The sequence below is a fragment of the Lissotriton helveticus genome, chromosome 1_1 (assembly GCF_964261635.1).
Source record: "Lissotriton helveticus chromosome 1_1, aLisHel1.1, whole genome shotgun sequence".
In the NCBI taxonomy this organism is placed as follows: domain Eukaryota; kingdom Metazoa; phylum Chordata; class Amphibia; order Caudata; family Salamandridae; genus Lissotriton; species Lissotriton helveticus.
This window is the reverse complement of record NC_136057.1, coordinates 1066591006-1066606172: the sequence shown is the minus strand read 5'-3', so window position 1 is coordinate 1066606172 and position 15167 is coordinate 1066591006. Positions and strand designations below refer to the sequence as shown.

The 15167-nt window shown below is 42.4% G+C and overlaps 1 protein-coding gene across 1 annotated transcript in view; it reads left to right on the top strand.

Moving 5' to 3' along the window:
* The window catches only part of NUAK1 (NUAK family kinase 1), a 148478-nt gene that overhangs the window by 106699 nt on the left and 26612 nt on the right, over positions 1–15167 (top strand). The gene's annotated exons all lie outside the window — the stretch shown is intronic.

Sequence of the window (15167 nt, the reverse complement as noted above, 5' to 3'; positions counted from 1 at the left end):
CTGTATCTGTGAAGCGCTCTGATATCTGTAAGGATCTTGTTCGCGCTATATAAAACTTTGAATAAATAAATAAATAAAATAAATACTAAACAAGCATTGGCAACACTAAAATACTGTCAGCCAATACTAAGAGAGTTGGAATTGCCAGTGCTTCCTTATTTTTTCTATTCCTTCTGAATTGCCTTTGGTTTTGCCCAAGTATTAAGAGCAGGAATGCCAGTAAACATTGCCTGTTGGAGTATAAAGCACAAAAACATTACTAATGTATGCGCAAATTCTAATTACATAAATTGTCCGGTGTTGTTGGGTCTTATTTGTAATATCTGTGACACAAATGTGTTTAGTTTCTTGTGTTTTCCATTGAGGAGTGAGCCCAATACAATCATTGGTTTCTGTAAAGAGTTACTAGAGATGTGATTTGTTTAATTTTACATACGTTTCGATTTGTATTAACTGTTTGTCATCCAATGTATGCCTCCTGCTAAATTTATTAGACCATCGTGCCTGTCTGTGATCATAGGAGCTATGGTTTCAAATGTGCATTGTGTGCTCGGTACCTTGAATAGATAATTTGTATGTAACTGAATATAGCAATTCTCACAGTATGACTGTAGGTTCTTCAAAGAGTTACACAAATGTTTAATTCACAAACCATTTTTCTGCAATAGTCTTGCTCCAATAATGTAGTGACCAGGCCCACTTAATTTCACCATTACTTAATAAATAAGCATGCGCTATGGTTGTGTAGCCCACGATGTTACCAGGTTTAGTCTGTCCGGTAAGCCTGTGTAGGTTGTTCTAAGCTAGTCAAGGCTAGTCAACGCTGTGCTGGCCAATTGACAAGGCTCTTGAGTTGAACGTTTTAGGAGGCTGTGGGTGTCTTGCTTTACACCCGGGGAGTACTGTTTGCTTTCATGTTTCGGAGATGGTCATTTTCTAAAAATGTACTAAAGATATACTAAAAAAAGACGCAGTCCATTGATAAAATGTTTAATATTTTTTGATCTGTAATTGAGAGTTAAGCAGATCAGAGAGGAGGAGAGGGGGCGTGTCCATGCACTAAAGTTAAGGGTGTCAGGGAGCCCATGATAAGGTGAAAGGAGAAGAGATACGATTGCTTTTGAGAGTGAACTGGGAGTTAAGGGAAAGCAAGCAAACGGGAGTGAACGGAAGAGGAGAACATTCAATAGGAAGGATGCTTCAAATTCATAAATCTAGCAAGAAAAAATATTTGAAACTTTTTGCCCACCAGTTTTTTCAGACCATGGTAGGGTGGGACTTAATTTTTTTCTTAGTGAAGTTTTCTTATGTAAAACTATGAGGGAATGCAATAATTACTGGAGCTTCCATTCCTGAGTCCTGGCGCTGCGCAGAGATTTTACTAATCTGTAAAAAAGCTGATCGATCCAGCCCAAGTAACTACATGCCAATAAGCCTAATTGACTCTATTCAAAAGATAATGGCAAGATTGGTGTTGAGTAGAATTTAGGAATGGATCGTAGACAATTACATATTAACACCCCTTCAGGCAGGATTTCGTGTTCATGTGAGCACTATCGATCAGGTCTTCCGCTTCGTACTAATCTATTGGCGTGTCGTAGTGATCGCAGGAGGTAACATCTACACTGCTTTTTGGGATTTAAAGTCCGCATTTGACTTGGTCCCTCGAAATAAACTTTTGTGGGTCCTAAAATACCTAGGGATGCCATTAGACCAATTGTCCATAGTTGTGAGGCAACACGAGGAGAGTTTCGCATAGGTGCGCGGGGCACACAGGGCAATAACACAATTTGATTCCTCGTATCTTAAGGGGTCCGCCAAGGGTGTGTTATGGCTCCAACATTATTTTCACTATTTTTAAATGGGGTAGTTAATTTTTTTCACCGCCTACCCGACCGATACTCCTACACTTACCGCCACCAAAATAGTTTGCAGATGATACCCTCTTCAACTTGAAAACACAGAGTGGCCTGTAGCTGGCATTAACGTGCTTTGAAGACTTCTGCAAGGCCCGTGGTTTTGTGATTAACACGAACAAAACCAAATTCATGGTCCTTCACAAGCACTGGGCATTAAAGGGTAGTGTTCATTTAAATAATGAGCACCTTGACCAGAATGACTTCCCCCGCTATCTAGGTATCACTTTTGAAAAAAATATTTAACTGGAAAACCCAATAGAAACCATGGCCTTAAAGCATTGCCATTTGGCAGGTGTGTTACTGAGAGAACACAATACCTCACTCACTAAGCCTATAAACCCAGCATTGAAGATTTACAACACCAAAGTCACAACTTCTGTACTTTATGGCGCAGAATTATGGGGCTTTGATAACCTGACACCATTAGTTTTAGCCCAAAACAAATTTATGAGAGGCATCGCTGGTCTCCCGCAAAACACTCCGCTCAAACCCCTATATTGTGACGTAGGTTGTAATTGATTGGACGAGATAGCAAGGTTTCGCCCGATAGCATTCTGGCATAGACTATGGACTACTCCTGAGTTATCACACTATGCCAGTGCTCTCAAAGATGTTTTGGAAGCAGACACCTCATGCAAGATAATTTGGTTGCAAAAGGTGAAAAGCACACTGGTTAATATGGGTTTGAGACATCTATGGGAAGACCCAGTGGGCCATCGGTTTCCCTCCAAAAAAGAAATGAAGGGTCTATAGTCTGTGTTTGTAACAAATAGTATCCAAAATATTGAGAGTGCAACATTGTCAGGCAAATTTATAGTGTTTAATCACAGTACCCGGTACGAACCATACTGGGATGTCATATCCAAGCCCAGACAAAAGACTTTATTTTCAATTTTGGGTGCACACACTACCATTAAAATGTTTCACCCACAATGGTATAATTCTAACAGCAGATGCCGTTTATGTGTAGAACACGAGGAGACCTATTCATGCATTTTATTTGTCTGTCCTACTTATAAGGCCCCCTGGGAAAATGGATAAAATCATTATGTAGAAATATGGGCACCCGGTCTAGTACCACCACATTAAGAATATTGCAGACGAACGCAAATAAACTGTGCGTGATTTCAACGGCCAAATTTTTAAGTTGGATGTGGTCAATTCCTGGCAAAATGCTAAAGATGTTTGTGGCCACCCAAAATAGCAGCCAACAAAAAGAATAATGTGGGAGCTCAACCTGTTTTGCTACTGCTGCAATTGGCCGAGCAATGAACAATGATCACTCAAGCTTTTGAACAAGCGTAGTCGTAGAAATGGATGCCGAGTTACCTAGCGTCATATATGCTTCTGTGCACCCGACAGTCATTCTTAAAGAAAGAACAATACCATGTAGTTCTTTTAATGTTTCAGTGGGCCAACCACACTTTTATACCATTCAATCAAATGTATATTTTTATGAAACTTTTTATGAAATAGATATATTTTTAGTCCTAAAAACAAAAAGAAAGTTTTACATATGAAAATATAACGGTTTTATGGTTTCTTTTTACTTAATTAACTTTTTAATCTTTATATGGTCCTGAAGCTGTAGAACACCAATGAACTTATGTACATATGCGAAGCATTACAGTTAAATGGGTGTACATCTCCTTATCAAAATGTTGTACGTACTGTTGTGAATGTCTTTTATGATCTTGGTGATCGAAATAAAGAATATGAACTAAAAACTATTAGCTGAATTATGAGACTAGCCCCTAGATGCATCAAGAATACATTTTGCGAATCCTTATTAGCGAAAAATAAGGATTCGCTAATAAGGAATAGCAAAATGCTATGCATGAAGAAGTCGCTTAAAAAAATAGCGATTTCTTAAAATTCCTTAATTGCGACTCGCAAATTGCGAGTCACAATTAAGGAATACCTCCCCATTAATTCCTATGGGCCTGGAGCCCCATAGGAATGAAACGATTCTCAATTAGAGAATCGCAAATTGAGATTGCAAACAGGACACCCTGTTGCACCCCTGAAATCTGCATATGGGTAAATCTTACCCTAACCATGAAGTTCAACTTCATAGTAATTTGCTCCCCCTATTAGCGAAATCGCAAATTTTTTAACTTTAATGCATTGCATTTAAGGAATCTCAATTTGAGATTCCTTAAATGCAATAGCAATTTGAGTAATCGCAATTTTGCGATTTCTTAAATTGCGATTTTTGCATTTGGGAGGATGCATCCCAAATGCAAAAATACCGGTCGCAAAGGGGAAGATTCTGAGAATCTGCCCCTTTGCGAGCGGATTTTAGCTTGATGCATCTGGTCTTGGGTCTTATTCCAAATAGAAGCAGCCTGTTAACAAATGCTGGTGTAATCGCATGCCATTAGGTGGTAGCGATAACATTGCGTTTGTACTGAGTTTGACACAGTGTTGCACCTATATTTAGTTCTTTGTTGCAGTGATGAGAGCATTGTTGGCACCGTATGATAACAAGCGGAGGCATTTGATGGGTTGGTTTGCTTACGGTAATGACACATTACTTCATCCCATTTTTTTTTAAATCAGGCCCAAGGGGCGGGCTCCCAATACCTGCCTGTGCTGGGTAGTGTTGCTTAAACTAATGTGTGTTTCTATGATTCTCTTTAGTATGAAAAAAAACAGTGGTCCCGAAGTAGAAAATTTAAAACAAAATATTCAAAATAACATATGCAAATCAAAACAATGTTTTAACACGTAATAATACTTTCATAGATAAAATTCCTAAACCAAGTACTCTGAAGTGTGTTGTGAACAAACTAGCGTGAATAAAGTGATGAAAGCGATCAGGCAAAGGTGTAATATGTGAAAAAGTACACCTTTTATGTCACAATTGCATTTGCAGTGATACAGATCATAAGATATACAATAAATTGATACAAGCTGGGTTTATATATATTGTTTACAGGTTTTTCATCATTATCTGAATAATAAGATTATCATCAGGACAGATGCAATGTGGCCCTGAGTAATATGGGACACAATAATACATACAGAAACGTACATAAAAAATGGACAAACATGAACTGAAAATTAAAATAGGAAATCAAAACTGGACAAAATACAATTGAATCTAGAAATGACCAAGGCGTGCACCAGAATGTTATAGACTGATCTTTTTAGAATTGTTATATATTTTTTAAAAGTTTGAAGTAAAGTATAGGGAAGCAGTGAGGTTTTGGTTTAGCAAAGGGTAGGTAAGGGATGGGTTAAGGGTTAGGGTTAGAGTAACGGAAGCAGTAGGGCTATGGTGGGGGATAGGTTAATGGTTAAATGGTACAGTTTGGTGTTGGAGTTGTGCTTAGGAGTAAGTGTAAAAATAAGATTTTAGTCAAGGTGCAAAAAAGATAGATTTCAACTTATTTACCAATGCAACTTTTATATTTCACGAAATTGCAATTTTTTCTCAACTTCGCCATGACCAAATAATGGTCTCAGTTCTTATTTATAGGACTATTTTTAACATACTAAGGTTTTAATTTTGGACATTGTGTATATTGGAGTCAACTGGCCAATGAGTGGTCTTTGGGCTTCGGGTCTCCCTGTATGATATGGGTGCCCCTATACTGCCATCCAATCCAATTGACTGGCACTAAGCTATCCCTTCCTAGCTCTGGTTCCACTGAAAGAGATTTAAAGCTGCGGGCAGAAGGGGTTGGCATGCAGAATGTTATGACAAGGTGCAAGAGAAGAGGGTCTTAAGATGTGGAATTTCAGGTATCTTAGAGCTGCTTCGGATGCAGCTGCACATTCCTCCGCTCATAATGTCTGCAGTAGCATTCGAAAATATCGCGTGGGAAGAGCTGGATTGGAAAAATGATATTGATAGTAAGAGTAGACAGCTCATCTCTCAGATAGCTCAGTGGGTGTAAGCTCTTGTTGCTGAGATATGTGTATGGCATACATTTTATTGTTTCAAACCCTAGTAAGTTCTATTCAGCCTTTCATTACTCCAAACCAAATCTATAGTATACCTTGGAATTTGGCTATAGTGATGGCCATTTTAAAAGTAGACTCGAGCCACAAATCTATGGTAGTAAGTGATCTATAAAATGTGTTTATCTAGGGTCTAACATGACACAAGCAAGAAATAGTTGAAACAAACAGCGTTCGGGCTGAAGAAGTGTAGTGTAAGTGACTTTTAGTTGGACAGGCAGAAAGCGCATTGTCGGAATCATTGTGTTATCAGTCTCTGAGGGATTGTGGCTGAGTGGACCAGTCAAGATTTGAACCTGTGATCTAGAAGTTCCACACAGATCTCAATAGCAGATGCTTTAAACATGTACCTTGGATGGGTCAAGACGGTTGGGGTAAATCAAGTGGGGAAGGAGGATCATGTTGGGGTTATGAGGGGCTGTACTTTGCGGCAAGTAAAATTATAATATGTAACACAGTATTTTGTTACCTTAAGACAAAAGGGTGTGAGCCTGCTTACAACCGAACTCAGAAGAGGTTGAAGGTTCTATCTCGAGACCGGTTCAACTGTTGCAAAGCTGAATGGAAGCCACAAAGGACCGTGAGGTGGTTGTTTCTTGGGTTTCTGGCGTTTCTGGCAATATTGATTCTTCTACAGCACAATTGAACCCGCCAGCACGACGTCATGAATATATTTTCCATCATTTAGAAAAACACATGTTCTCAGTTTTTTCCTGTATAATAAATACAGCAATCAGTGAAAAAGAACATTGTTGGCATCTGTCTGTCCGGAGTGTCCTTTGCACACCTCTGCAAGGATCTAATACAGGTATCCCTCAGGTGACCCGCTGAAAACATGGCACAATAGAAAGGTTATTGAATGTGTAAGTAAGTGTTGCATCTTTCTTATCTAAATGTATTGCTTCCAGCACCAAGCATAGTTACTATTGGAGTGTAAGGTAAAATGTATTTAGACCTTAAAATGGATACCTTGGTTTAAAAGTATGCTAATTAGCTGTAACATACCTTATGCGGCAAGAATGACTCCTATGAAATAGTAGCCATGTAGAAAGGCAAGAATGCTTTCCCTGTCCATGTAGAGTTCTCAAAAAGAAGAGAGAGAAAATGCCTGAGGACTAAACAGTGTAAACTAGAGTGTTGTCTACAGGGTCTCTTGAAGAATGTATTGGCTCTAAAACGTGGAAAGAGACAGATGTTGAAATAGTTCTCTAAGTCTAAGGTTTTCATGAAATAAATGTTAATGGATATTACAGAATGGGTCGTTTTAACAGTCCGTGGAGCTTCTGGGTGTGTATGTGTGGAGGTTATGTTTGTTATAGCCAGTGCTTTAAATGGGAAAAAGTAGGTGCCAGTACTCAATAAATTTAACGGAGGGGGTGGGGATTGGAGTGGAGCTAAGGGTGTGGTTAGTAGACAAGCATTTCATTTGAAGTTCTCTTGGTGTGCAACTGTATACAATAATACAGCAACAGTTCTGCCATCTGAGTATTCTTTTTGTCAATGCATGCACAAAAGGGTCATTTAAAAAGTACCTTCCAAATTCAATGTGTTTAGTTTATGCATCATACAAGAAATATATTTGTATATTCACATTATACACAATTATTGATATGATGGGCAATTTGTGAAACAAATTTGCTTTATGATAAAGTATGAGCCCTTTCTGTCTGGAGATTGGCAGATTTTACAAACAACCAATACGTTGCCTCAGTGCAAGTCCATATTAGGAATGATAGTTCGGAGGCGGGAAAGAGGCATTACAAATTGGATGGTAGCTTGGAAAATGTTGATGAGTTCACTCTTCAATGACATTCTGAATGAGGTCGTACAATTCTGCCTAAGGAGGGCAGACAAAGCGGGCCCTGTGCGACCCCGGATGTTCAGTAGGTTTTACCTTCCTTAAATATAGATTTTGCTCTGGCCTCAAAGCTGAAGTCCTACTCACTGGCACGGTTATGCACACAGTCATGATCATGGAAACCGAGGCATATCCCTTCAGGTAGGCATGTGTAAACGGACGGGGCAGGGCAATGGCGCATTGCAAAGAGCATAATACAGGGCCAGCTGCTTTGAAGGTTGAAGCTGGGGCACAGTTATTGACGAGAATAAAAATACTTGAAAAAAAGTATCTTTTCCCCTAGAAACTGATTTTACACTTGTATCCATAGCCTGTATGCTTTTTCGAAGGGTCACATTTAAATGGAAGCTGCAGAGAAGTAGCTATATTACAATAGGTTGATTGCACCCCTCCGAAATTCTCAGAGGACTCGTATTCAAACACTGACCCACTTAAATGTTATGTTACAGTAGCAAAAAGACAATCTTTCCTAGAGGCTCCTTTTGTGATGTGTTGCTTCATGGTTTCCACACACATATTCTTTTTCTTTCCCCCTGTCCTCTCACCACACTCCTGCTGTCTTCCCTTCTTCTACCCATGAAATCTCTGTTTTGCGTGGCAGTTTAATCTCACTCCTTATCTTTTATCCATCTCACATGTCCAAAACTTTCCCATGTCAACTCCTCCTTTCTGCCCCGCAGTTCTTGTCTTCATTCTCTTCCTCTTGACTTTCTAGAGGTTCTTTGGTCTCTTTTCCATGTCTTTACCTCTCAATACCGTCTGTTTCTGCATCACTCTATCTTCCTCTCTCTTTTCCCTGCCAGTTTGGCGGCTCAGAACTCTGTAGCTATTAGTTTCTGCTTGTTTCACGAAAACAATGAGCACAATCTTGTTTCTGTTCCATTTTCGATACTTTTGCAATGTCTTCTTCCCGTCTTTTGTGCAGGATGTCAATTCATACATTCCCCAATTTGGTTTGCAATTGAACAGGGAACTCGCTGGCCGCACACAAATAAATGATCTGATTGGCTTTTCTTCAGTGTGTGATCTACCGCAGAGCTTGCCCTCTGTTTGCCAAGCAGGTGACCTACTGTTTAATCAGAGCCCAGGATGAGCTATCTCCTGCCCTGCTGCTGGAACCCTGTGAGTACCAATACTCTCCTTGTATTGGGAGAAGCTCTGGTACTCCAGGAGAGAAATTTGACAAGTGCTGCTTTACCGTACCGGCAAGTACCAGCCTGTTTAAAGCACTGGTTACAGCTCAAAGTATAGTGTAAAGCCATCTAACATGTATATACCTTCACAAAACTAACAGCCAGGGTGTGACATTTTTAGACACTCCATGCATCCAGGGGCTTACAAGAGATTCCCGATCAGGTTAGTGTATCCCCCCCTATCCCTCCTGTCCCCTACACGATCTTTATGGTTATTTTGTATCCCAAATACCCTTAAAGAGCCTTATCAGTGTGAACCTATTGGGCTGTAGTACAATAAGAGCACTGGAGGCACAATAGGCATGTGATCCACGGTTTGTTTCTCTGCTGAATTTTGATACTACAGAAGGGGTCACAGAAGCTACTCAAGCGCAAAACCTGCACCATCACTGCACGATCACGAGGGGGCATTTTGTCATTCACATGTGGTCATGGACAACATGCGAATGAAGAAACTGTTTGAAATTATGTTCATACCATGTTTCTGATGCAGGCACAATGGCAAAAAAAGCTGCCAGATGCTCACTACACCTGATTGAAGTGGTGTTCAGTGAGGCACTCCCCAGTGGTGCCCCGTGGAAGAGGAGATTGGGGTTCTCTGGTACCACCCAGGCATCCTGGTGTAGGTGGGTCCCTTCTGCAGGTGGATTGTTGCGCCCTGTTAAACAGAGGCCGAGTCTGCATCTGCAGGTGAAATTCAGAGCGGTGGCTTCAAACAGCTGATCCACCTTTATCTAATTCTCCGTAAAAGTGCGGGCCATGTTCACGCCATTATATGATGCCGTGTCCCAGTCTGTGCCTCACGCACCCAGTTATGGTTAAGGCTATACTTTACGTGGGGTAACAATGCATCCTGCGTGTAATATGGCCTCAGTCGTGTTTTGGGATCTGTGGATGATGTTCAGTAGCTCTGAGTCGTCACCTTGAAAGGAGTTCCTTAAACCTGCGAAGGCTGGCACTGTGTTGACATGTTTGCAGAGCATCAGTCGTACTGAGCGGCAGAGCTAGCATCTGCATTATCTAGATGTAATACACATGTGAGAAGTTGTCCTGGTATATGATGTCCACTATTCTAGTGGGCACCTTGCACCAGTCCAAACGACCCTTATTGATGGTAGATTGTAAAGTAAACCTTGTAGAAAGCTATCCTAGTGGTAGCTGTGGAGAGCAGCCTTCAGGCTAAGACTTAGAGGCGAGTTAAGCAAGTTGTTTTACCAATTATAATCTCTTGAATGATCAAATGAAAGCACACCACACAAGGTATATATCAAATATATATGTATTTAATCTAAACACAACCCCTCTGGTCTCTTTATGAGGTCAGAGGTAAAAGTACAATACAAGGAACTTAATTAGCATACGATAAGTTGCACAGTATACTTTATGCCCTAGGGGCCTCACAAACCATATACTAAAATAGTGGTATAAGAACCACGTGAGAGTTAGAAAGCAGGCCTAGGGCCTGTAGAACCGCTGGGGCTACCTAGAACCACCAAAGGTTAGGATGCAGGAGACCCACGGGGGATGCGTGCAGTGTCTAAACACAGCCGCGGATCACCATTGACTTTCTATGGGAAACTAACAAATTACAATTTGAAAGATTAAGGGAACTTCTAGGTGAACTACGATGGAACCCTTTTAGAGCTAGACACTTCAAGAGTCAAGACCCACAAGACTACCAGAGTAGTCGAGTTACCTCACCCATGGAAGCCGGGTGCGTAGGTGTCTTTTGATGTCCAGTTTCGTCGTCGATTCCAATGGAGAGCTGCAAAGAAATGCTGCTGGCGACAAGAGGAGAAGTGTCCGGGTGGATCCAAGGGTGGATCAAGGATGTGAAGAACCTGAAAGCAGAAGGGACAGAGTCTGGGTCACTAGCCAGTGAACAGGAAGGCGATGGGAAGATGCCAACCGATGTCGGGTGATTTCAGGGGATTGAGGTAAAATGCAAGAAGCGGGCCCACGGGACACTCGTGGAGTGTAGGCCTCTGAGCTTCGGTGCAAAAGGTGCTCGGGGCAGGAGCTTCAAGTACCCCAATTCCCAACTTTGGGAAACCTCGGGAAGTAGGTGCAGTTGCAAAGATGCAGGATGTCCAGGAGTTCCGGTCTCCCCTGTCTGCCAAAGGTCTCAGCTTTACTGGGAGCGCAGGTCAGCGTCAGTGATGTCTGGAAGTTCGTGTCCTGTGTCGCAGATTCTTCAGGATCTGGCAGGAGCCTCAAAAATGCAGACCAGCAAAGATGCAGTTGGTGTTTGAACAGGGTGGTCACTCCTTCACCACAAGGGAGATTTATTCCGTCTTCCAGTCGATATGGAATGTCGAAGGTCCAAGATATATGTTGCAGAGTTTTGCCCAGGGTAATCTAAAGTCCTAGGGACTGGGATCCTATTCTTATAGCAAGGTTAGGGGTAACTCTAAGGTCCCTCCTATAGGTGGACCTGGGGAGGGGGTGGTTACACCCCCTTCCCCTTTGTCCAGTTTGGGAGCGCAGGTCAGCGTCAGTGATGTCTGGAAGTTCGTGTCCTGTGTCGCAGATTCTTCAGGATCTGGCAGGAGCCTCAAAAATGCAGACCAGCAAAGATGCAGTTGGTGTTTGAACAGGGTGGTCACTCCTTCACCACAAGGGAGATTTATTCCGTCTTCCAGTCGATATGGAATGTCGAAGGTCCAAGATATATGTTGCAGAGTTTTGCCCAGGGTAATCTAAAGTCCTAGGGACTGGGATCCTATTCTTATAGCAAGGTTAGGGGTAACTCTAAGGTCCCTCCTATAGGTGGACCTGGGGAGGGGGTGGTTACACCCCCTTCCCCTTTGTCCAGTTTCGCGCCTGAGCTGGGGCTGAGTGCCCCAGCAACCGGTTTGAACTAGGAAATGCATGGAGCACCTAGTGTGCCCCAGGCAGTGTCTGAAAAGCATTCACTGAATGCAACCCACCCTGCCCCAATACACTAAAGCCTGTCTGGGGAGGTGCTGGCACCTCCCTGGACAGGAAACCTACTGTCCAGGCCTCCCCTGCCGGAGTTTCGTCCAGCAGCAGGAGGGCAAATTCGTGTCTGTGGCAGCAGCATCCATTTTGTGATGCTGGGGCTCTGTTTAACTTTACCTGGGTTTACCAGTAACTACATATCTTCTCCCTCTAGAAGGGTGGAATGCTATCCCCGCCGCCAGGACTGGCGGGGAGGGGGGTAGTATTCCAAAGTGTTTGACACCTTACACAACATGTTTTGATAAAGCCAAACCAAAGTTAACATTAACCGCGAGGATTATAATGCTCTTAAGAGTATATGGTATGGCTATATCATAGAACAGCTACAAGGAGATGGTTCCAAAAGCTGCAGAGGGGCTCAGTTCATGCTAGGGCACCCTCTCACACAAAACCAAGCACTCCGCCTCCAGGATTGTCAAGGCCTGCAATAGGAGTGACTTATAGGTTAATATGTGTCATATATATATATATATATATATATATATATATATATATATATATATATGTAGGTATACTATATCTAAGTAAGAGGTGATTACACCACCTTACCTAGGCTGCAATTGCAGACCTGTGGTGTCAGTATGGAAGGCTAACCAGGGGTGGCATGATACATGCTGCAGCCCCTGGTAGGCCAAGGGTGCACCTATGCCCTGGGTACCAAGGGTACCATATACAGGGGCTCAAAAGGGTGACCCAGTAACCAATCTGATATGTACCTAAAGTACATGGTATCAATTTAGAGAGATAACAGCTAGGCTGTGGGCCTGATTAGCAGGGCCACAGCCATACTGAAGTCGAAAAACCAGTAAAGCACTGCAAAAAGTGGGGGTAACCATAGGAAGCAGATCCTACTCTCCTGCAACACACATCCAAGAAAACTCATGATCGGAGAAGTCCCAAGCAGCAGGAGATAGGGCATGCCTGTTGTTAAAGAACAAAAGTGCCTAACTCCCTTTTTGTCGGATCACTGTTCGAAATCGACCTTAAAATGGTTCCTACCCACTAGAATGTCTTGGTTCAAATGAGGACCGAGCTTGCATGTTGCGGGGTTCAGTCGTTGGACCATGTGCCTTCTCTTAGGTCTTCGGTGTTGTTGGTAATACTTCACACAGCTGAATTAATTGTCAGCTTGATAAGGTTAAGACTGCATACTCCCAGGTGCATTCACATTCCCTGTCCCACAGAGTCCAAAACATTCCTTCACGTGGCTCCACTGTGGTGTAACTGTAACGTCGTGGCTTTGGCTCACGCACGGGCCAGATCCCATGAAGAGGCTTCTCTTGCGACCACGTTTGGTGAGTATGATCCTGAACAAGGTGGGGCACTGAGATGCAACACAACGGCGCGAGAAAGAATGAAAAGTTTAAGGGGGCGGTGACACTTAGTCATAAACGACATCGTTAAACACGAACTGCCGCCGTTCGGGCACGCCGCCTCAGCGCCTCCAGCAGCCACAGAGTGTTGGCCCTGGGGCTGGGCTGGGCTGGGGAGCCACAGTGACCTGACCTCAGACGGGTGTGCTGCACATACAACGTGCTTCCTCAGGACGCAGCCAGCTCCCTTTGTTCTGGAGGGAGAGAGCAGGCCCGCGGGGTCCTCCTCGGAGAAGAGACGGGTCCTCCCTCCAGGTGATGTCTTTCTTTCACAAACGAACAAAGGCGCATCCGTTCAGACTTGTAGTGCGCAATGCCTCTGGCCCCACTATGGAAAAGAGCTTTCTCTTCACGCGCGCGGCATGAGGCGGAGTTTGTTAGAATAGATTTTTAATCTGCAGGTTCAAAATGTATGATAAATGGAAAGGCCCCATTTAGTTTGGTAACAATAGCATTTGTTTTTATTCGTCGACTTCTTGTGTTGAGTGCTATATAAACAATTACAGTGATTATTCATTGTTATGATTCAAATGCAGATCTTTGAGTGTGATGTGACAAACCAATGAGGTTTTTCAAGATAGATGTCATAATATAGCTTATCTTGTTATTCGCTTAACAAGTTGTTAGTCTCATGTTTTCCAAAGTGTTCATGATAAAAATGCAATGTTTTTGTTTATATATAGAGGATTTTAGTTAGCCCTATTCATCCATTAGTCTGTCAACATTTTGCTTCCATCCTCCTATGGGACGATGGATCAGCTCACGTCACCTTCGTTCGCTACCTGTGAGTGACGGAATTTACTTGTGCATATCCACCTAAAAAGAAGTACACTTCAGTCTAATCCCTGCTTTCAAGTGAAGTTTCATTTCTGTCTTTTTAAAAAAATATATATTTTGGCAGTGGGTAATTTCTTTTTTTTTTTTTTGCAGTCATGCATGCCACATTTAGACCCGCGGGGTTGTTGCTTTTCATTAGTTTAACACTTTTAATGCCGTGTGTGTATGTTTGCTAATAAATAACAACATTACAGCCTTGTAAAGAACAGAGCTCTTAGCTTTGCAATGCGTGTTATGTTTGCAAACTGATGTTGTAGTGAACAAGTCAAATGTGGCTCTGTACAATAAAATGAACTCAAGTTGTGAGGCTGCTATTTTGATCAAGAAGAAACACCTGGAAATGATTCAATTCGCTGACTTGGCTGACTGAAGATCACTCGCTAAAACATGTTTTCATCCATCCATTTATTCCTTTAGGTCGGTTATTCACGTTCTAAGCAACATTCTGGAAAGGCGGTAATTAGTGGCAGTGGCATTAAGCCAGGATGTGATCTTTTTGCGTGCAATGGCCTTGGAGTACCTGAGCATCACTTTAGAGCACCAAACAATTGATTAGGCCATTATTAAAAGAGTAATCACTTGAATTGTAATCCATAAGCGGTGATGTCACTTGCTACATACAGCTCTCCCGGATTTTCTGCTCCTACCTCTCTGTCTTCGGCAAGCTATGGTCTCGTTTTTCAGCACCACGCTGTCCGATTTGATCTGTTGCGGTACATGGACTAGCCATGCGGTCTTCAACGGTTCACATGTGTGCACATGCTCTCTCCTGCTACATGCATGCTTCGCTGAGCTGAACTACGAAGACCTTCTACACAGGCTGCTCTTTCAACTCGTGACCCCTCACGAAAGTGAGCACATTCCTACTCACTCCATGCACACTTCATTAGTCACCAATAGCCTCAACCCTACTTTCTAATGATAAAAAGTCCTTTAGCTTCACATAGCACTCTACACAACCAACTCCTCAACATTAAAACACGCTAACACTGACGAAGAGGAACATGAATTCAGTATATCAGATAAGTAGTTTGCT